General features: G+C 38.2%; 1 long non-coding RNA gene across 1 annotated transcript in view; it reads right to left on the bottom strand.

Annotated features, from left to right (window-relative positions):
- Positions 1 to 739: 739 nt before the first annotated feature.
- Positions 740 to 24,172, bottom strand: part of LOC310880037 — a 157,508-nt gene continuing 134,075 nt past the window's right edge. The window contains exons 8-9 of the long non-coding RNA XR_014571346.1: positions 4,409 to 4,485; positions 740 to 2,100 (exon numbers count right to left, since the gene is read on the bottom strand). This is a non-coding gene — a long non-coding RNA (uncharacterized lncRNA). The remainder of the gene's footprint in view (positions 2,101 to 4,408; positions 4,486 to 24,172) is intronic.

The raw sequence follows: 24,172 nt of genomic DNA on the forward strand, positions 1-24,172 counted from the left end.
GGCTCAAACTCCAGCGAGACAGATGTGATATGCACAGCCCAGATCCTTCCCCATGTGAGTCAATAGTCTGTCATTGTTCTATCAATAGCATTGGTTGGTTTACACCAACATGGTCTGAAAATCATTTTGTGAGACATATCCTAAAAATACAGACTAATTTAAGACCAGTCTCCTTTGTCTTCCTCTTTTTGTTTTGTTTTTGTTGTTATTGTTGTTGTTGCTTCAGCTGTTTTGCTAGTGATTTTACTGCCTGTATGGAACTTCCTTCGAAGATTGCTTAATTATAAAATCTGCATGGATATAGCACCTGAAAACATCTTATCCTATATGGGTCGAAGCCTAATGATGAGCAGGCTTTGGGAGCTGTCGATAGGAAATTCCTTTAGTGCTCTGAAACCTGCTATGGTGCATCTCTCCACCATACCTGGGCTCCTTCAATCCAAGAATCTGTGGTGTTATACACATCTCATTAAACATGTGTCTTCCTAGATTTCTCTAGTACTATTAAATGGATCTTCAGTATAAATATTGATTATAATCTAAGTGTTTTTTTTAAAGGACTATTTTTGCCATTCTCAAATCTACAAATGAAGCTGAAATGAAACTAATATATATATATAAAGAATATAAAATTATGTTGCTTCAGATTTTGTTATTCTATAAATCTATATTCATACTATATTCACCAGAACTTTGAGTACATGGACTGTTGAAATACAAATATATTTAAAATGCTCTGTTAAATATTTTGTTATTACTTGTTTTTATATTATGGCATTGAGGATATCATTATGGCAAAGTTTGAATTATTATTTTTTAAAAATAAAAAGTAAACTGTTTTACTTGTGTAAGGAGTTACCAGAGCTCCTTAGTGTATGTGAGCTGAGGGATTAAAGTCTAAGTACAAGGTACATATTGTAACAGTGGGTTTATGGAAGCATGAAAAATGAGTGGAAAATGTAAGTGCCTTTTGCTATTACAATGAACTGTCATTACAGTCACTCTGTCCTTGTGGTGCCATTTCATCCACTGAAGCAATGGCAGAGAATCAGCAGAGACAACTCCAGAACAGCCCTTTCTCAAAGGAGAGTGGTCCCAGCAAAATATATTGGATGTAAAATATTGGAATGACTTGCATGGTCGTACCACCTCCGCCTGCGGAGGCACAGCTACAGTGTTTGGGGATTCATCTACTGGGAAACAATACACTCGAGGCTGTTGTTGGAGTACCAGAGGAAAAGACCTGAGATGGATCCCCAAGAACAGCAGCAACATTGCATGTGACCATCACTGCTGATGAACTTGGTGAGGCCACCTATTCATGGCTCAGTATGTACAAGAGAGTGTCTCTTCCATGTCACCAGGACTAAATACTGCATGAGGAATAGTTACATTTGAGAAGAATATAGCCAGATAATTATAACTGTAAAGATATGTTCTCTGGGTTTCCCAAAAGTAAGGTCTCTGCAGACTATCAGCTCTCTGATAGATGGATCAGCCACCTATCGGAGTGAAGCTGAAACATTCACACCACCACATTCACACCTCTTCCCTTTGGAGCCACTAGTGAGTAGTTCCCATTGGTATTAACAGCAACAGGATTAGGCCGTGAATTATTAATGACACAGGATAACAGGAACCTGTTTTATTTAAATACTACCACAGTGAGTTTGGAAGTGTGAGGTGGTAGTAATGAGCCATTTTGAGTAGAGGGAGATGCATATTAAGTCAAATTGCCTTGTACTCAAAATCAATTTGAATTTACTTCAGACTTTGCATAACCTTCTCTTCAGCGCTATACAAATGTCTTGATAGACTCATTAAAATCTGGAAAATGGGAAAGAAAATCGTAAGATCAGAGACTCATGAAGGAGCTGAAATAAAAATCCATAACTGAAGTGTGAAGTTACAGAGCGGATCAGTGAGAGTTTTAAGTTTCAATTTCTTTCACTTTGTGGGTTTAACATGTACTAACTGTTACTTTACCATTTTTATGTAGTGAAACATACACGTTACAACCCATTTCTTCAGATTTCTTTCTGCAGGGTCTTCCCTCTGCTGTTCTGCTTTTGTGGCTCACGGTGGAGACCCCTATAAAGTCTTTGACAGACCAGAAGAACAAATATCAGTATATCTGTGAGAAATAACAATTCTTGCACTCTACTCTCAATTTGTTATCTTAGAGACCAAAATAGGAGAATATCCTGAACAGGAGGAATCTTTTATAAGGTAAATATTCCCCTCCCCCTTCTAGAAATAAATTGAAAATATGATTTTCCTCATCAAGGGATGTGCACTAGTTTGCTTTTCAGAGCTCCTCCGATTTGCTGCTAAGCACGTCTTGTGAGTGCCTATTTCACTGCCTGTCCTTGTTCACCTCCAATGGACAGTACAAGTGGAAGCATTTTATTGACTGCTGCATGACCAAGCCCAAACTGTTTTCTCATCTCTGCACTACCACTGAGGTTAAAACTGGGCTCTTATCATTAAGTTTACCTTGAAATGTGACTTTTATTCTGATGGAAGATTTTCAGCTGAAACTCCTATTTACACCCCAATTTGATAGAAAAGAAAAAAAAGATGAGCTTTTCCTTATCGTGATTGTACAGTACGAAACAAATTGCTTCAGATTATGATTCCCTCCACTTTAAATTGTCCCATTGTTTAGACTGGAGCTGGCTGACAGTTTCTTCATTCATCTTTCGTGGTCTAACACTGAAGTGGATATATTCAAGGCATTAGGCCGGTGCTGATTTGTCAACCTTGACCTTCTGCCACATTAGCTCATTGCAAACCTGACACTCTTCATTTCTCAGCTGCAGATTCTTTTCTGAGCTCTCTGAATCAAGATTAGCCACCACTGTTTATATGAAAGATATATGGGCACGTATCAAAAGCCTACATAGTGTTTCCTTTTTCACACCGGATCCTTTATTCACTAGATTATATTTTACATCAGCAATACATCTCATCATTCATAGCTCATACAAAAATTTAATTGCTATTTGTTTAATCTCTGATTTATTTTATGAACTTTGTCTGGCTTAATAACAGCTTTTACAGAGCAGACCAGCCTGTACTTGAAATACAGCCCATTGAAATTATAATACTAGGGTGTAAACACTTCTGTGAGTGCTGAAAGTCGATCCCATGTTCAATTTGGTAAAACTAACCATTGCTTCAAAGCCACCTGGAGGGGCAGCCAGCATGGTCTCATCAGCTCCATCTCACCTGGAAGTTGGCTTCACTTCTTTACAGTAATTCCTTGCAACGTTCAGTTGCTGGACCTCAACTTTAGAACTAACCAGAACTGATGCCACCAGGAAATTCTCCCTGGAATCGCCCCTTTTAAAGAAGTAAGGTATGACTCCCACTACAAGCTGCTTCTTCAGTTTCCTTGCAGTGAAAACTGATGGAGAAAAAGAGCTATTGCAAAAATAAGCAAAAATCCCCAAATAACATTACTCATTGTCAAGTACAGTATTGCAGACACGGTGGTCTACCAGACTAACAGTACAATTAAATACTCATTAAATGAGTTGGGTTGGAAGGAACCATAAAGACCATTTAATTCCACCCCCGCCTGCCATGGGCAGGGACACCTCCCACTAGACCAGGTTGCTTAAAGCCCCATCTGGCCTGGCTCTAAACACTTCCATGTTGAAATAACCCCCCAAAACTTTAATACTTTAATACTATTCCTTGAAAAAACATCTTAGGTAGTTTGGGTAAAACAAAAGCAAGTAATGCTCAGTACAAAAATAGGTGAAGTAATGCAGTCTTTAAATAAATAATACTCTAATTGAAGTCAAAGTATATTTAATAGTTAAAAATACCTTTCTTTTTTTTTTTTTTAATTCTTTTAACATCACTTTTGACATGTACATTCTTGCAAATTCCTAGATTTCTGCAAGGAAGTAAGACTATAAGATTTTTTTTTTTTTAATATTATTTTTTTCTACTTTTAGGGCAGCCTTTTCTAATTGAGGTTTCTATATGTGAACAGGGAGTTTACATGTTTTTGTTTGCTCATTCTATTGCTATTCTTAAGCATTACTAGTTGCCATATAGAAACCCACCAGCATCTTGACATCTTCTTTAAATAAAGAAGAAAGAGTATCTGTCCATGTAGAAGTGCAAGTAACAAAGAAAGGGTAGGATAATGATCAGGAAAGATAGGAATGAGAATTGGGAAACAGTTGGCAGCCTAAAACCAGCTTGACTTTCAGACAGCGAAAGGACTGAGATGAGTTTCTCATGGCTCTGCACTTACTGTGATGATAACATGTTGATCCTTATCCAGTCCTAGCTATCTAAATAATCTTTCCTGACTGCGAAGCTCTCAGAGCAAATACTAGAGCTGAGGGACAAAAGTAATGTTTTCAGACTTGTTTTGAGAAGGATCTACCTATCCATCACCGCAGGCTGTGGAGGAGGTCAGATTCACCAACATCGGATCTTCAGTGGAGCCCAGACTTCATCCTGCTGTTGGAGCACAAGAAAATTCTCTTTATATGACAGCCATTTGTTTACATGTAGTGGGAAGTGAGAATGATAATTCCCCTCAAGAACATTTCACATCTTTTCTTTTTTTTTCTAACTCCAAACTACATAACATATTAATTTCTATTGCTATTTTAATCTGTGTAAGACAGAGAGGTGATGAAACATTTTACTCATCTCTCATTCTCCTGTAACTGTAATTTATTTCAAGTTGTAAATTGACAGACAATTGGAAATAGCACAAGGTAAATGCTTCTTAAAATGCCTTAATATGAGAACTAATAGCTATAATGCATGTTTCTTGTAACTTGGTTCAGTCTAAACTGATAGTTAATTGGATTGTAATTCTTATGTGTGTAAGTACTCAAACATGTCTAAACTTCATAAAACCTCCTGTATAGAGAGAAAGACAGTATTAGTGGAAAATCAAAACCAAACTTTTAAGCATGTTTGCGCAGCAAGCTCAATGAGCACTTTTGCTGATCATAAAACCTGTATAATTTAGATGCCATTATTCTTTTTGCCAATGTGTGGGCAATTTCTGGTACTACTGGAAAACCTAAAAATATTAAGTTTACTTAATAAAACCTATTAAAATGGGTGGCATGAAACTGAATTATTTCAACTGGAATATATACACCGGGGAAAAGCAAGATCTTGAATATTCACATTACAGCTCATTGAAAAGGCAATGGGCTATGCAACAAGATTGACAACAAAGGGAAAAATGATGAGGAAAATTGCCTTACTTATCTGCTAGAGTGCTCTTGACTGCCAACTGTAATTTTATGGTTCATTATATAAAAAAATACCATTAATGTTAGTACTTGTGTATCATAATCATACAAAGAAGGGAAAAAGTTCATTGAAATGTGCTCCATTTTTAATCAAGACACTGTAATTGTGTGTTTTTCAGGCATCATCAATTTCCATCAATTTTACTGCTGCAAAAATAATGTGCTGCTATAGTTCTTCCAAAGGTCAATTTCTGCATGAGGTACATTGACTGTCGGGATGTAAACTGTAAATAAACAGCCACATAATTTATCTTCTCTGATATTACTTGATTCATCATCAGCTTTAAGTTGATCAGTGTAGAAAATGGAATCACTGGTTTGAAATTTCGTGGTGCATCAGGTAACTTAGAAATTACAGGAACTTTAGTTATATAAATGTTGTTATATAAAATGTCAGGCAACAGCCAATATTAGCATTGCAGAGCCAGTATTATGCAGCAAATGTATCTGTCAACCTATCTGTGTGCTTTTACTAGTCTTGAAAATCACAGAATGGATAAAGTTGTCTGAAGCAATGGCAGGCTCTGCACTGCAATGTGTTGCATGCTTTATGAGTCAGCCATCTGGTATTATCTCAAAACAACTTTGACCATCAGAGAATTTGGGTTCATTGCACCTAAAGGGGAACAGTGGTGCTATTACTGTAAACATTCAATTGTTTGTTCATTTGTTTGTTTGTTTTATTTTTTAAGTTTTATTTATTTATTTATTTATTCCGCATGACACAGAAACATTTAGTGACACATTGGAGGATGCCGGAATTTTTACACAGGTCAAGTTTTCTGAATTAATGTTTATATTATTTCAGTATGAAGTCAAGGACCAAGCCTATTCGGAGGAGATTCTGTGTCCCAAGGATTCTCTTCTCAAGAAAACAGATGATTTCCAAATGATATTTTCCCTGCTAAGGGTTGTTCAGATTTTCTTTATCCATGACTCTGTGATAGAGATTGACCTTGAGAAATATCTGCCTTTTTCCCTTGGGAATGTGCTCTGAGTTTTCAAGCCTGGGCACGTCAATTTTTATTTAGACATTACCACTGGCCAGTGAAGTACAAAGAGTCCATGGCAGATATGGTATTGGAGACTCTAAAGGCTGTTGCTTGTCTACCGGGGCAGAATACTGAAAAGTCACCAGTGTGCTTAATGGGCAAGCTCTGTTGCTGTTGATCCTTTATCTGTTGAACATGACCCCCTCTTGCAGAACTGCTACCAGAATTTTCTTTCATGCCCAGTCTCGTAATCTCAATCTAAAAATTTTGCAGCACAATCTGTGTATAGATGCCTGAGATGGAAGGCTTCTCTCTGCAGAGGCTGCTTGCTGCCTTTCCACCCTTGCACACAGCATCCCAATGCACCCTGGCAAGCTTCCTCAGGACCCTGCAGAGTAGGCTACTGCACTATATCCCTTAATCAAAGCAGGAAGGCAGATTTAATTTTTATTAGCTTCATAATATTTTCCCTCAGACTACTGCAGTCACAGCTTTTGCTGCATCACCTGAAAGGGGCAATGGTAAACACCACAGGCAAGAAGAAACACATTTTCTCTCTATTATCCATCGTTAAAAAGGTTTGTAAACCCCTACTCTCACCTCTCTTTAAATAAAGCAGGAAAAGCTCAGTACCTGGGAAAAGGCTTCTGCTGGGTAGCTTATATTAGGTCAAAAGGATCATAAAAACAGCATTACTTGGTTGATACATTTGTGTAATATTTCATCTGTACTAGTGTAATACACTGTCAGAATTGTGTTGCTTTGATGATATATTACTTGATAAAATAAGGTCAGCTGTCAAAAACCCATTCCAGTGTCTGAGGCACTCAAAGTTTTGTTGGGGAAAAAGAAAAAAGTTCATTTTATTCCTGAAAAGCACATTTGATACGGTGAAGGATGGTCAGGCTGAAGCTGAGAGGCTGTACTGATGCAGACAAGTCCCCCCTAACACTCCATTGCTTAGCCAAGGTGGTAGGGCCCAGGGCCCTGAGAACAAACTGCAGCATCTGCTGCCATCTGAAATCCCTCCTGAAGTTCAACATTAGGCCTGAAATGGCTGGAATAATACACCGTCTTATGCTTATTTTTGGACAAATGTCCAAAACGCCTAACACCTTCAGAGCAGGATCATCCAGCAGTGGATGCTGAGCACAGGCAAAGTACAGCGTGGAGCAACAACTCCCTCTTCCTGCCCTGGCAGAAGGGAACATCTGGGATAATGCTCAGCAAATCTCACCATAAAAACATGTCATTATTCATAATGTATGATTAGTCTTTCCTGCTTTCCTTGTTACAAATATGTAACACATGCTATAGTGCAGAATGTGATAATGTATTTTAACATGATCTTTAATGCTGATATTTAAAAACCTGTTCCTGAATACACACAGTTTAAATTTCACATGAATGCACATCTACCATTTTCCTGCTTCAAACATAAAGTCTTTTAGGCAAAAGGTAGATATTATGTCAATCTGTTTTTACTCCTTTCTTCATATCAGTTATGTACAGTTAAATATTTTCTTCATCTTCCACAGGAAAAACGAATTATTCTAAAACAACGTGTGCTGCAGTGTGTGTGTGTTGGTAAGTCAAAATACAAACACTGACAGAAGATATTCTCATTTGTTTTCCATTCCAGTTTTAAGTGATATTTTAGGAAGCAATCATAATAAAGAGGAGCTGAAGGAGCTGAAGAAATTATTTCTCAGTTAGACAGCAGCCTGCTGTTATCTCTAATCTAAGAGGCACTGGATAGAGGTCATCGTTTGATCAATGAGGTGAATTTCATTTTATGATGCTGAAAACAGACAGAGAATGGTACAATCAAGTGCTTTCAGAAAGAAAACAGAAGCAGTCAGAGAGTGATGGAAGAACCATAACAAAAATAAACAGATTTATTGTTATGTATAGTCCATTTCACAAGGACTCCGTAATGCAGAAAGTGGATGTTACCCAACCTTAGCTCCCCAGATATGCAATGTATTGCCAGAATTTATAATCATTTTACCTGCCCAGGACAGTCTTGTGGACAAATGGGGTTAACACAGTGCACCACTACATTCAAAGATTATCTCTCATAAAGGAAAAGAAAGTACTTGGGATGCAATTTGAATTGGTCACTTTTTACTTGCAGTACTGTCTGATATGACTTAGGGTCACTAAATGACGTGGGTTGCAAGGCCTGATTTAAATATTTGTTACTGATGTTTTATAGTTAGTTTGGTATATTGAGCACAGGCATGTTGTCATGGTAATTGAGCAATTATTTGACTTATAACTCCAGATTATATCATAGCCTTAAATCAGCATCTGCTCTTCCATTCAAGAACAATGAAAGAGATAGAGCATTCTTTGTGCTTTTGAGATTTTGGTTACAAATGGCAGTCCAGGAAGAAGTTAAAACTTCTTTTCCACAAAAATACTGAATTTCATAATAAACTCAGTTGACTAAGACTATTTGAAATGATCCATCATGGAGCAGTCTAGATAACTTTCAGCAGAGGAAGCAAGGCAACCAGTATTGATAAAAGCAAGTAGATGAGCAAGAGGAAAAGATTGCTCATATAGAGAAAAGGATAAAGGGATTTGATAAATGTATGTACCAGAAAAATGGACAACCATGTATCTGTCACAGTGCATCAGCAAATCATAGGTTTCTGAATGTCTGCCTTACTGTTTGTTTGTGGTATCTCAGTCATAAAAGGAAGTAAAACTGGAAGTATTCCTTGGTTAATGTGTTAAGAGGGACATTAAACCTGCATTTGTATCCTTCCCAACTGAGGATGGAAAGCTATAACGCAGCCAAAGCTATGTATGTTCATAAAGCAGGTACAAAAGTAATAAATCTACAGGAAGTGAGACTTGAAAAGATAGTGTTTGGCCCAACAGCTTATTTTTCATCAAAATATAGAGCATGTGTACATATATGTGTATATATATATATATATTCTTTTTTACATTGGAAAACTTTGCAAGCTATCTGCACAATCAATGGAAAGCTAAAGAAAGCCCTTGCCGTCAGCACAGATTAATCTGGAATTCCTTGGCATCTTCAGATCATTGTGCATCAAAACATTAGTTTGCATCAAAAGTTTGAACAATGACTCAAAGTATTCAGGAGTTCAGAAAACTATAAGAGTGAATAAACTGAAACTCCTCTAATTCCTATGGCTTGCAAACTTCAAAAACTGTAATTGTTCTGGAAGTCTTTGATCTCAACATTAGTCTTCTACTGACTTTGAAGTCAAAAGCATAGGGTTATTGCAGTGGGAGCCTAACATGTCAAGTGTTAATTCCCCATAGCCACATTTAAGGTACATTGTATTAGCTATTGACCACTAAGTGCTAAAGGATGTAACCACATGTAGAGTTTTCTTGCTGCAGAGGGTTTCACACATCAGTAATTTCGGTGCAGATTGTTTCTTACTAGCAAAGAGGTCACCGAAGACCTCTGAAGCACAGAACCTCTGGAAGATGTTTTCCAGAACAAATGAGCAATTACACATTTTTAATAATCAACCGTTGCAGCTGAGCAGGAGTTAAAATGATGTCCGAAGTTACACACTAACCTGAATAGCAGCATGTGTTATTTTTGGAACTTAGGAGGGAGCCCGATGAAGGGGGAGGATGGTGAGAGGGCTCGGCTGGAGTGCCGGGAGTGTCTGCCTGACCCCTCAGATGGGAGCTTAACTCCGCAAATTGGCACCAGCATCTCCCTTCGTGCAGCAGACGTGAAAAAGAAAAATGGAAAGGGATTCATTTATATAGCTTGTAAAATATTCATTTATGTGCTGTGTTTGAGGAGAATCGATCTCTAGAGAGTGTGAGGTTTCTACATCTCAGTCAAATTAGATTAGAGGTAAGGGCTGAGTGGGATGAAATGTTGTGGGGATGGCAACGAGGTGAAACGGTGCTCAGCGCTGATCCCCTCTGATCATCAGGGAGGGCTGAGACCACAACAGGACTGAGCCACAAGTCCCTGAGCCAGCGACTGTGGGTTTTGATTCCACTAGGTGGCAAATGTTTAAATCTTTTGTAGATTCAGTCTTCGGAGACTTGCTTTAACAATCACATTAAAGCAAGGTTAAATAAAGTCAGCGCAGAGGGTTTATTCTTTTTATTTCCAGCATTATTTTCAGTGCATGCTGAAGGGGAATGCAGCAATGGGTGCAGCAATAGGCACAAGGAGGTTTTTGTTTTGTTCCTCCACAGATGCCTGCGGTGTTGCTCCTTAATGTTTGTCATGTTGTGACAAAGAATCACAACTCCAGAATTCTGCAAGGGGCCCTGTGTGGCTGGAGTGATTTTCTTATTTCAGCCTCTTGGGCATTGGTTGTTGAGTGCTTCCTTCTATATTAAAAGCTCATGAAGGACAATGTCTGAAAATGCAGATATGTCGTGATAAATCGGAATCAGTACATGTTGTGGCACTAAGCAGTGTTACCTGAACATCAGAAAGTCTTCCATGGTGTAACGGGGGTGGTTTGCAGGCAATAGGACTGCTCTGAGACTGTACGACCCCTGGTGCACAGGACACCAGAAGCAGCGTGAGCACACACAGCTGCTTGCCCATGGCTATAGTGACCGGTGACACTGACCTGGTTTAATTTTCAGTTAAAAAACTCTTTGAAGGCTTGAAGTGAGACTTTAAGTAAATTCACAAGTTGTTGTTGTTAAGGAAGCTTGAAAAGTCTCTAAAATTGACTTTTACTTTCTAAACTGAGAAATATCTTATATAATGTTTTCAGCTACTTCTGACAAGAATGTCTTTACCTAGGGAGCAAAGTATTTGTGAGGATGTCAATAAAGCGCAGCTCTGACAGCAGTTTTCAGTATCAGCATAGACGCAGAATGCTGAATATTACCTGTATTATCAATTGGCTAACACTTTCCAAGAGCGAGATATCTCTTTAGAAAGCTGCCACTTTTATGAGCATCATCATTTTCTGTCAGGCTTGACATGGTTAGGTTTGAATGAGTTTGAAGTTTTTACCCTTGTTTAAATTTGTGATAAAAGAAGCAAGCATTTTCTTAGAGATGGGTGTTGAAAAATTTGCTATGTTCAAACAGAAACAGCTTCATTCTGCTGTTTCTGCTGAAAACTCTGAGATCAGTGGAGGACAAGACTTAAGTAACAGAGTGATTTGCCAAGCTTTTGGTATTAAAGCAGCGCAGGTATAGCTCATGCAGAGGCAGAGACTTATTACAGTGCTAAATATCTTTCCCTCTAAAAATTCTGGGGTTTAAAAGCTTTTTGCAGAATCTCCACTGGCCTTTGGATGTCCCAAGGGCACAGGCAGAAGAGAAATGAGGGCAATGAGTGCATGCAGGCAGCTGTGAGCACACTGCTTTTATAGGTGTGCAACACCACACTGGTAGGAAACAGTTTGCAACTATGAGGAATATTTAATTTTCCACATTTTGAACAAAAATTATCTACACTTCTAGGTCCTCCCCATTGTATCTGCACCCCCAAGTGAAACGCAGATGGAGAGGAGCCAGGAGCTGCTTTCATTATGGGAGGCCTCTTTTTGAATATTTACGTCTGACCTATAAATCACATTTAACACATCACTCAGTGTAATAGGTTTCTGTAATTAAATGGGAGCGTTATTGAATAAATTACTGTGGTGGTAATTATGTGTGTAATACTCTTGCTATATCTCCAGCAATCCCTTTGACTTTATTACAGGTAAAACAATGACTTGGTCTATTTTCATAATGGTTGATAATTTAAGAAGTCTGAATAAATGTTAATGGTGAGTTGTCCAAGCAGTCTTTAAAAATGTTGCCGTTATTAGTTTTAGCTCAATATTGACACAGCATTGCTCCTAATGCTTTCTGCATACCCACAGTACCACTGGCATCCTCTGTTAGCTGTGGAAACTTGTCTGTATGAGGAATGGAGCTTTGTTTGTGAAAGAAACATCTGTAATAACGTGGAGAAATGTTAGTTTATAAGGTCCCCAGACTGAATTTTCTTGATGGAGTGGAAAGTCCAAAATTTTGTGCATCCAATCAGAAAGGGCCTTTATGTAAAACTGTTGCAGAATTAGCATAGCTGAGGATAACTTGATAACATTGGCCTTACATTTTGTACAGTAAGCAATACTTAACTAAGTTCACAATTTTCCCTTTCCTTTCTCTAAGTTATTTATATACGCACCTAAGTACAAACTCACCCACTGGATGCTTAAACTAAATTCCAGTGAGACCTTATTTTTATTTAGCGCTTTCTCCAATATCTATACACCTTCCAAATCTCTACAGAGCTACATCGATTCCTGTAGTATCATCTTCTCCTGGTTTATTGAGCGCATGTGGTGACTGATTGTCCCTTGATACTTCAGGAAGACCTAAAAGATACAAGAATGTAGCTTTAAATAGGCTATAACTTCATTAAGCTACCACCACATCTGGGAAATTATTTGAGACGGCTGGAAATTCTTGACAATTTTTTTCCCACTGGAAAAAAAAAATGCTGATTTGCCAAAATAAAAACTGCTTGCTAAACAGAATTTGGTTCAACATACCCAATTAAGAAGAAAAAGAAGCCAGTGTAATAGCAACTTGATACTATTAACTGAAGATTGTGTTTTTTCTTGTAACGACAGTTTTTCAAAATTTTAATGAATTTATATTAAAAAACAGTTGAAACCAATTAATTTGACTGACCTGACAAGAAATGGGGGTGGGGAGGTTTTGGTTGAAAATGTGAGATTTACACCCTGTGTCTAAAATGCAATTTTTCTTCCAACTGTTGAAAACTTATCAGGCAAGGAAACATAATTCATGCTCTGCAGGGAACTTCCTCACTGTGCTGACATGCTGTGGAGACCCTCTCCACCTCTGCTCATAGAAAAATTGGGAAATGGAGAAAAAATGACCTCTTAATTTAGAAGTCATTAACAGTCAGTTTTCCTCCTTTGTGTCTTCTGGTTGATGTTTAGTTGAGCTCCCAGGGCTTAAACAAGCCTAAGTAACCGAAGGGTAACTTCTCCATTCTTCACTTCTGGACTTCTGGTTTGATTCCAGTCACAGGTCTAGATGCTATGACATAATTTAGGAATTCAATTAAATATGCAGTTTCATAATGAAAAATTCTCCTCTATCTCATTCCACTATTATCTGTTTTACACATTTCTTGACTTACCAGCCTCCTTTCCAGAAGCCTGGGGACTCTTTGAATCTAGGTATGAGTTACACCAGTCTTTCTTAGCCTTGCTGAACATCTCCTCTTTGCCTTAGTCCTACTGAACTTCATATTTTCATGGCAAACTGATATTAATACATGTCTAGTAAGGGCTTTCCTTGAGATTTACATTGCTGTAATATCAAGTTCCTGTCAAGTTAGTTTGAAAATACAGAGAAAACACTTGAATTTATTTTAAGTAAAGTCTGAAACTATCTTCAATTAATAACATAAAAAAAAAAAAAATGTACTTACACTCAAAAAGGTGCAGGAAGGATAGCAGAGTTTTTTATTATGCCTTGAAAATCCATAGCAAATAACTCCTTCAGGAAAAGAAAAAAAGAAACCAATAGCAGCTTTCTATGGAAATTCACAGTATTTTTCTGTTCAATGGTGCATGAAGATACATGTGCTTTGTATGAATATAGAAATGAAGAAATAACTTATCAAGCAAATGTATAGGTACTTCTTCAAGAATTTCTATTGCTTTGGAAACTATTCTTTTTTTAACACTGCTTTACTGATCTGTTGTCTGTCGGGTAGATCTAAGATGGGAGAGGAAATACTTTCCTTCATTTTATGATAAAGAAAAGGGAAGAAAGAAAAACTAAGCATTAAGATGCCAACATGTGTTTTATCTACTTCAGTTCTGCCTGAGAGAACCAGATTCAGCAGAACAGTTTCACCTTTACAGAAGTTATTGCCTCACCTTCTCCGCCTCTTCTTACGTTTTCCTATGTTCTTCCTTAGCTCCTTTGTATTTTACCTTTCGCAGGAGAGTAAAGCATCTGCTCTCTAACGTGACTATGCATTATACAGAAATCAATGCCATCAAGCACCAGAGAGCCCTAGGTCTACCAGAACAAGGGGAATATTTTAAGGGTGATATTCTGCAAGCGCATTGAGATATTCATGTGCCTTTAAAACTTATGTAGTGCCTAGTGGTATCAAAACACCTTCTGAAAATCTGCAGCCAGATGGTTGTTGATAGACAACCTCAACAGATCTTGTCATAGAAGACTTTGCCCCAGCGACTGTCTCTGTCCTGGTGCCTTCCCACAGGGACTGATCATGGCAAAAACAAATGTAAAATATTCCACGTAGGTGATACAGGTTGTTTTCTTTATTGTCTCATCTCTTTTTCTTCAGCCTTAATAAGATGTGCATCCAAATTAGACACATTTAGGTAACGGCAAAGTTGCTGCAACAAGAGTATCCTCGCTTTGTGTAGCAGAGATTGCTCAAACATTTCCAGGAGTTACATTTGGCGTGTGCACCTGCTATGACAATGTTATTGTGACATGTGTGTCAGCATCTCATTGTGATACTGCCATTAACTTTCTCAGTAAAGCCACAACGTTAATAATAGATTGAGTAATCTGAGCTATTGTTTTTCCTTTTACATTACTGCTGTACTCCGCAGGAAAATTGCCTGAGACTTTTGTGACTATAATTGTTCTAAAGATTGTGTTTTTAGTAAGGTGATTGCATTTAGGTTAGACTGAGCAACACATAGTATTTGCTGTAGGAAAGAGATGGATGGATAGAAAGAGACTAAACAATATATCCTTGCAGTTTGGGGAAAAGATGTGATTATCCATTTTTCTTTAGCAAAATACAAGAATCATAATAATTCTTCAAGATATTGACTAGGAGCCAGAGGCTAGAGCTGTCATTTGGAGGAAATAAAATGCAGAGTCTGTCAGGAATTATTTTACTTCCAACTCCATGGCCAGCCGATATCCTTGACCCAATAAATGGAAAGGTCATAGTTAAAATACAAAGTGGCTACTACTTTAAACAGCAAATATAAAAGGCATTTAGCTCAGCAGAACATTATTTCTAAGCCATGTACGTTGACAAGAAATACAGGAGTTTCCTGTAACCTCTTTGTAGTCTGATGTAAACTTTTTTCTTCTGATGCAAATAGGGCTATTCTTGCTACTGACGACATGGGATGGTATTTCTGATGCTTACTTTTCTTTTGTAAATATACTTTCTTCAGAAGAAAGTATACTGTCAGAAGGTGTTTGGAATGCTCCAGGCCATAGTCAGCATCATGGCCTCTTGGCTTTCTGGGTCTGGACACAAGACATATTCTGGGATGTACAATTGCTTCTGCAGCCTGCAGGGCACCTCCCTGATGTCCTGCAGCCCACTGCAGTGTCCTGCCATGCAGCAGGGAGCCCCGCAGCCGGCTGTGTAGTTGGAGGCAATGGGGTAGCTGCTTGGCTCCCCTGTTCAGCTCCAAAACCCAGGTAGCAAGGCCCACGCCAAGCACACGCCTTGTACGCTCACTCAGATGCTGTGCTTGTGGAACAGCTTGTTTCAAAGACTGCTCCTCATGCTTCTGGAGTGGTTGTTAGACTGACAATGTACCAAAACCACCTGACACGAGGCAATAAGGCAACGTGACTGAATGTGACAAGGCTGTGTTGTGGCTGCCTCTAATGAAAACGAGTGCAGTGGCTGCTATTTCAGGTATCGCCTCTCTTGAATGGGTGTGCAAAGAGGGGACACACAGAGCTACACACTTCTGTGATCTCTGCCCATCATCTGTCTTCCCTGCATTTAAAGCACAACGGAGCAGATCTTCAGGACTGGAAGGTCATTAATGAAACGAGGAGCCTTATTGTGACCCTAACCATTGGGAACATCTCCCAAAAGATTGGAGCTACAGCTCCTAAGAGTAAAGTGGAAAGATGCTTAAAGATGAACTTTGTGCTTTGCAAGTACCTGGCCTGCCTGGACAGGCAACGAGTTGCTGGGGCCTCTAAGTCCTGCTGGGTTTGGCCCTCCCGGGGGTTTGTGTCTGCGTCAGGGCTCCAGCGGGGTGCACAGAAACGTCCCACCTAGCAGGCTGCTGAGGACAAAGCATATGCTTCGTTGTTGAGATCTAATCTTCAGGCTTTTTAATTTAATTAGTGCACTTAACCGGTCTACTTTGAAGGGAACATTGATCAGTTCTCTGTCCCCAATATTATTCTTATTTCTGTGAGAGATGATATCTGAGAAGGCAGTGGTTTTGTATAAATACAGAGGTTTTATTTATTTGACACCCCTCACCCTCAAAAAAAAAAAATCACTTAAGTTTGTGGGAAGCTATCAGATGGAGACATATATCAGAGCAGCAAGGGTATTGCTATTTGATTTCCTTGATGTAGTTTCTGCTTGTACATTTCCCAAAGCAAATAAAAACAGATTGGGATTGAATTAGGGGGTTTCACACTGAGTTCTGTATTGGTTAATTTAATAGATATAAAATTCCCCTAATTAATTAACCCCATACAATTGCATAGCAGTTTGAAACTTCTTTCGCATGTATACAAGCATTGTACCTATGATATGTCAGCAGTGGTTTTCTGAATGTTGTCAAACATGGAGTAAATTTGATTATTATTTTTTTTTTTAATCTTTATCCGTAGTTTTTGGGGGGGCTAAGGGAAATAAACCTTTTGGGTGACTTGATAGGCATGCGTCAACTGAGACATCTAAAATGACTTTTAAAGTATTTATTTGTTTTTGTCTAATTTTACAGTTGGGTGTTTTGGAAGAATCTGCAGAAATTATGTTACCAGGTTACTGAACTTCAGTGCAAGGAGGCTCTATAAATCGTACAGGTATTCATGATTTCCAGTAGTATTAGGAGCATAATTAAATGACATGAATTTGGGGATTATGAAGTAAGCATTGGAAACAATCATTTAATTACTGGATCCTGATATTCTCTCTGTGATCAAGAATACTTTTCTTTATTTTCCATATTTTCTTTTCAGTCTGAGGAAGGGTGGCAGTTACTAAATGTATGCATTCAAAGAAAATCCACAAAACTTGAATACATAGAGAAAACTAAAATGGGATTTTGGCCCAGTGGAGCCTTATAGTTTTCTGTGTGCAGACTGAAAATGATCTCTCTTTCTGTTCCCATTTTTAATAAGGGATTCAACGTAGTAGCTGTGTGGAGTCCCCCTGTCATACATGAACACAGCAGGACTGTACCAGGACTCTCAGAGTCCCCAGCTTCAGAAGAATTTCTCTCCACTGTACTAGAAAGATCCTGTATTTGAGTTACTCCAGATGTCAGTAAAAAAGCAAAAACCATTTTGCATTTAAATATTTAAGTTAAGCAATTTGATAACACAGGCAACAAGGACTGTTAAATCTCATCTACTATTATGAATATAACAGTGACAAATACTGGTAATACTTCAAAGGAAGGTCAGAACTCCAAACAAATTACTTCGGAGCCTTCAGCTCAGGCATTTGCTCTCCAGAGCATGAATATATGGTGGGTACAAAATTTAAGGATATTAAGTTATTTAGCCTCGGAGTCTGACTTCATGATAGACAGTGGCACTGAATTCTGCAGTATGAAGCTTGATTGCATACCATAAATAGTGCATGTATGCCATATTGAATACATGACCTAATTTCATTTATATTGCGAATACACCTGGAATAAGAACTAGAAGAAAGTGGGAAGTTCATTTGTCCTTCCTCCCTCCCTCCCTCCCTCCCTTCCTTCCAAAAGAAAATACTTTTTTTCACTCAACTTTTCAGATTTCTGCAAGTGAAATTGCATCTCTCATCTCTTCAAAAGTCTTTTGCAAGTCTCCACTTGCCATTGTGGGTAGAATGGTTTTTGCTATTCCCATTTTTTTGATAAAAACTTTTCTGGACCATCATGGAAGTTGGACACTCAGATAATGTGATTCACTGCATTTTTAATTTCCCCACAAAGTTTTTCTCTGTATTTTTCAATATATCAGCAGAACAAATGCCAGCACTGAACCAGCAAGAAAACTGATAGCATTTGGAGATCACCTAATGGAGTATTGGATATTCAGGGCTGTATATTGCCCAGCAATGAAAAGCTGACACAATATCCTATGTTATGAAAATAAAAGCACTAACCCTATAAATTGTCCCACAGAGAACACTCAGTGTATTTTGTTGGGTATTATAGAAATAAGGGCTTGATTTGGCTCCTGCTGCCAGGAACACTTCTTTGCTGGAAGACAGAGCAGTGCCCTCATGCTCACATTATAGTTGACAACCCAAATATATCAGAGCAGCACAGCCAGGATCTGTGGCCCCAGAAAATTCAGTATATGAAATCATGGAAAAGCATACTTTTATTTTATTTTATTTTATTTTATTTTATTTTATTTTATTTTATTTTATTTTATTTTACTTTATTTTGGAAGGCATGGATTAGGAGCAATGTTTAATTAACTTTAGCTTTGGCTGCTCGATTGCGGCTGTTGGGACATGAATACTAGCCTTGATTGAAAGTTTGTGGCTTTGTTATTTGCTCATATTTTTACCTCCCTGATTCAACTTTATTTCTCTGTTGTGCTCCTGAGAACACTTGGGGGCAGTGGATATTCTGTTCCACAATGAAGACTGCATATTTTGGGAAACAGGGAAATAACAGTGAAGCAACAAAAAATAAATCTGGAGCCAGTTCACTTTAGATAGATTTAATGTTCTGCTCCTCAAAAATTAAAAAACTTCCAACTGTGTGCTGAGTGAATCAGCTTACCAGCTCCACCCTCTCCCCTGCTACACTGCCAGGGGACATCTTCTCCCATCATACCTGGTAGAGGAACTTCCTCTGGAGAAAGAGCCGCAGCTGTCCAGTTAAGATAGGTTTGAGATAGGTCTCATTATAAACAGCAGGTGTGATGGGGTCAAAAATTTTGAAATTCTAGCTCTGCCTCTGTGCAAGGAAGAGCAAAATCTACAGCTGTGTTTGTAAAGTAATGAACATTGCACTGAATATGGAAATCACATCACCTTCTGTTTCTTTCTTTAACATTATTCTATATATACTGAGAATAGAACATGAATTGCTGGGAAAAGGCCATAAGAGCCTTCTGAGTGTACAGATATTATGGCAGGCTTCAGAAGTCTGACAATTCCCAATGCACTCTTTAATAAAACCTGGCATGGAACCGTAGAGTAATCTACCTGTCTTTGCTCAAGAGCCTAATACCGTGGGTTACATCAATAAGGCCTGAGTCATTCTTGTCACTGTGAAGATTGTCTTTTTGATGCCTGTATGGCTCTGAACACTCATTGGAAATTCATATTGAGTGGCACTGGGTTGTATTGAGTATTTGAATACTCAATAGATTTTCATGATGATCTTAAATAAGTTATGCATTTAAGTATATCATATATCAGAAGATATATGTATAGCTTAAGTATATCATAACATATCTACATATCTGGACAATTTCAGCTATTGAATGCCCTGCCGGAGCCCAGCCCTGCCTCACCTCCCAGCTGCTCGGCCTCCAGGGAGCAGGAACCTGCATATCCCAACTCCGTCAGCAAATGCACTCTGCAAATGTGGCCATCCTCCTCCCTTCTGCTTATTAAACATTCATCATGGCACAGCTAATGCAACACAGCTGCATGTGGTAAAGTTGGTATTTGTGCAAGCATACAAAGATATACGCCTCAACTGTTTTTCCAATGACATTATTTTCGGCATTTATCCATTGCTAAAACTTAATATACGAGCAGACATTGTTATTTTTAGAGCCTTTTTAACATGCATTCTGGACACACTGGAAACGATATTTTAAAAATATTTACATATATTACAAGAAATATGCAACAGCGTTTCCTGAACTCAGTAACAGCCACAATCTGGCTTTACCTTTAGGACTGCTTCTTTATTATCTTAATGATGCAGTTTCCATGCAGACAAAAAACAGAATGACTTTGATGTGAGCTTTGTGCATATGAATATTATTGGCAGAAGCCCTTTGTTTCACCCTTAGTAGGAAAGGGAATAAAATACGAAGGAAGTTTCATGGCATTTACAGGTTAGCAGGATTAGGATTTTGCTTTTGTAATTTTTTGTTTGTTCGTTTTTCCCTTCTGCTTGAATCAGAGGCATTTGGGGCTCATGCTATGCTGATTTAGCCTTGCAAAAGTCTATGGAGTGCTTCTGTGTAACTACACAGCCTGCGTTGATGCTGGGAGGTGTACAGAGAGATAGGCAGGGTAGTTCCAATAGGAATTATGTCAGATTTTGTATTCAGACAACCCGTAGTTGCAGTTCTGACATCATTGTTCATAGACACACTCTGGGAGCCAGCTGAAATGTGGTTTCCTGCTCTGCTCTCCTGATGCACTGGGGTCAGCATGGGGCTGGAGAGCAGCATTTTGCAGATCTTCCTTCTGCCTTGGAACCACCCCACAGGACTTGCACTAGGATGCCATTTGCCTTCATGTTATCCACACATTAAACACATTTGAAAGATCCCATGCCAAATGAATATGTTTCTAGACTATTCCAAGCATATTCAATTGCTTAAAAGAGAAAGCATTTTGTCTTGGCATGCTGGCGTTATAGGTTGAAAATAACTGAGCAGGTAGCAGGGACTGTCCTCACGTTGACTCCATCTGCTGTGCTATCATGGCAATTTGCATTCTTGGGTTATGTGTGTTCGATGGCATTTTACTTGAGAAGCCACCCAAACCATATAAACTGATGTGGTAGATCTGTAAGTGTGCAGCACAGGATGACGGACAGTTTGAGAAGCTGGGCTCTCCCTCTCCGAGCCACAGTATCTTCAGGTCTAAAGGATCAATATTTAATAGAATCTGATGGACTCCAGCTCTGGATGAAGTGCTTATGAAACTACAGAGTAGGACCTAATTTACTAATCAGACACCATGAAGAATATAGTCTCTGGAGAGAGAAGAGGAAATTTAACAATGGAAAAGGATGAAGAACAGAAGAAAAAATGGGAAAAGGTACAGGAGATGTAATTTCATTTCAAATAAATTATACATGTTTATCTTATTGCTGGTACTTCTCTTATATCACATGCTTTGCTGATCTCATGTACTCCTCACCATAAAAAGTTGCTCACAGGTACAGTGATGTTTTAGAAGGTGAGTATATGTATGTCAGGAGAAAAAATAACACTCGCATTGAAGGATGATTTAAGATTATTCTTCTACACTTCTGTGTAAGACTGGATCTATTGTAACCTTCCTAAACCTTTGTTACCTTTGTAATTTAAACTGACAGGTTAAATGCTAATGCAATTGATAGGGGTGAACAACTGGTCAAGGAACAACCTGATCTGACTGTATAATGCATCAGAGAATTGCAAAAATATGCAGGTCAGATGTAATTTTGACAGAAAATGGCTCGCTGCAAGGGTTTATGTTTCCCTGGATAGTCTTAAAAAGAGTTGGACTATAGTAAGTACCACATTGCTTGAAAAAAATATCAAGTTAAATTTAATGGAAAAAATCCAAGTTCTCAATATCCTCAGATTTCATTATCAGTTTTTATTGGAACTAGGATAATAAGATTATAGAATTAAAAGAAAAGTTATACCCATTTTCTTCAGCCCAGCGGTCCTAATGTGAAAAAAGAAAGCGACACTCATTTCTCACCATAAATACACACTGAAAACTACCTGGAAAAAGAAGTGGCTTCTGACCATGTGCAGCCTGACTTGGTCCTTATTGAAGTAGAAATTCTGTTACTTCAACAGGCACTGGGTCATGGCAGTTCCTGGTAACAGTAGGCAAAAAGACATTATCTTGTAAATTAATCCTGGAGTTAATGGTTTTCCACTTGGCATAGCATATATGACTGGTGTTCCTGTTTTAATTGAGTGCCCCAGCAGCTGCCCACAGAAGCAGCCTCTCTTTTTCAGGTGTAACATATTTAAATGAGACAGTAACACCTGGGAAGACTGAGGGCAGTTCAGATTAGACTACCTTATTTGTGGTTTAGGGAGCTTACCTGAAAACTAAGAGAGAGACATTTCAGTTGCTCTGCTGACTGGTTGAAATGAATTTGTAACAGAAAGAAAAGGCTATATACCCTGGAATGGAAAGTAGGCATCTTGTCCAACATCTTCTTTATTTCCTTACTTTATCATATGTGCTTAAAAAACAGCAGTGTTTTGGAATACAGATTTGTTTCTGTTTTGAGGGACTGTTTACTCCAGCATTAACCAGAAAGACACTGCTTCTACCAACACACCGGGGAAGTAGCTGTTCTTTGAAAGTCTTCCCATCGAGAAGGGAGTGGGTCTCCCTCCTGATTTGTCTTCAGTGACATTATGCTGATGCATTTTTGGTAATATAATGCCCAGAAGAGGGTCAGTTTGTTTGTTTTTAAACTCTGAAATGCCAGGAATTGCTCAGACTGTGCTACCACCAAGCCCTTGCCAGCTGATGGAGGTGGAGGGAACACACTCCAACAACAAGAAGCAAGCAGGCAGCACAAAGAGAGAGAAAGAATAAACATATAACCTCTTCCTTGAAAAAATAAAAAATAATGTACTTTTAATATTTTACTTTTTTTTTTTTTGCTATTTCACTTTTTTTTTTTTCCTCAGAAAACTTGAGGGATGAATTTCTTCCATTGCCTGTGCAAGTGTTCCCCATATTCTTCATCCATATAAATGTTTAAAAAAGGAAATAGAAATGTAAATTGCCTCAGTGCTTTTAAAAACCTTAAAAATAATAATTCATAGACTACCCTGTGAAATGGAGCTGTCCTCACTGCTTTAACCTGCAGAGTAGGTTAGCATAACATGAAATCAATTATTGCTCTAGACACATAAAAGCCATCAGGTTTAATGCTTTACTGCGTTATCTCCCGTGAATGTTTGATTTCCAATCACTTGTGTGAAGCTCTAGAAATACAGAGATATCAGACAGATTCTGGGCTAAGAAACGTATTTGACTAGCCTGAGTTACAATGTGAAATCTGGAATGAGTAATGCACCCCGTGAACATGACTCCCTTTTTAATCAAACAGTTTCTAGTCCCCTAAAGGAACACAGAACACAAACTACAGAGCAAATATTGAATTTCTATTCTGCATTGTCATAATTGTGACACCATTTCATTTCTTTCTCAGCTTGTCTGGAACCAGCTCTGCTTTAGATGGAACATTATTGTTATCTTTTTCCTTTTTTTTTTTTATTTATTTATTTTTATTTCTGTTCAGAGAGAGAGAATCAGAAACACAAAAGAAATGCCTTGACTTTCACAGCTCTTCTGTCTACTACTAAGCTTTAGTATGTACTTAGATATTATACACAATGAAAACAATAATTATTGCAGTCTTTCCTCTGTTCTGTGCTTTATTATGTGACCTTCTTATGGCTAAGATTGCAATCTGACAGTTTGCATTGCATTGGTAGCAGGAATTCACTGACAGCGAGTCCTTGACTTGGGACTCTAAAACTGATGGATTAAACAAGTGTTAAGGATGGTGAAGTACTAACACTGTGGTAATGGGCACTTTAATATCCCCAAATATCTCAAAAGTAAAACCAAAACAATCCATCGGGGCTCTCAAATCATGCGGGGGCAGGTTTGAAGCTCTCGGTCACTTGACAGCTTTGCTGTATTGCTTGTAATGCCAAAAACATCAGCTGCCTGTGGTCTATAATAATTTGGTACAAAGAGTGATAAAAGCATGGAGCAGGAGAGGTATTCATCTTGGCATATTTCAAGGTAGAAATGACAATCCTGAATTGATTCATCCTCTGAAATAAAAACTCCATGCTTAGCTCCTCTTAAAAATAAATAATAAAAAAAATAAAGAAAGAAAGAAACCAGGATTTATCCTCAAGATCAACACTCCTTTTCTTTTAGAAATTACATTCTAGACAATAAGTAATCAC

This window comes from Anser anser, assembly GCF_964211835.1.
Source record: "Anser anser genome assembly, chromosome: 12".
In the NCBI taxonomy this organism is placed as follows: domain Eukaryota; kingdom Metazoa; phylum Chordata; class Aves; order Anseriformes; family Anatidae; genus Anser; species Anser anser.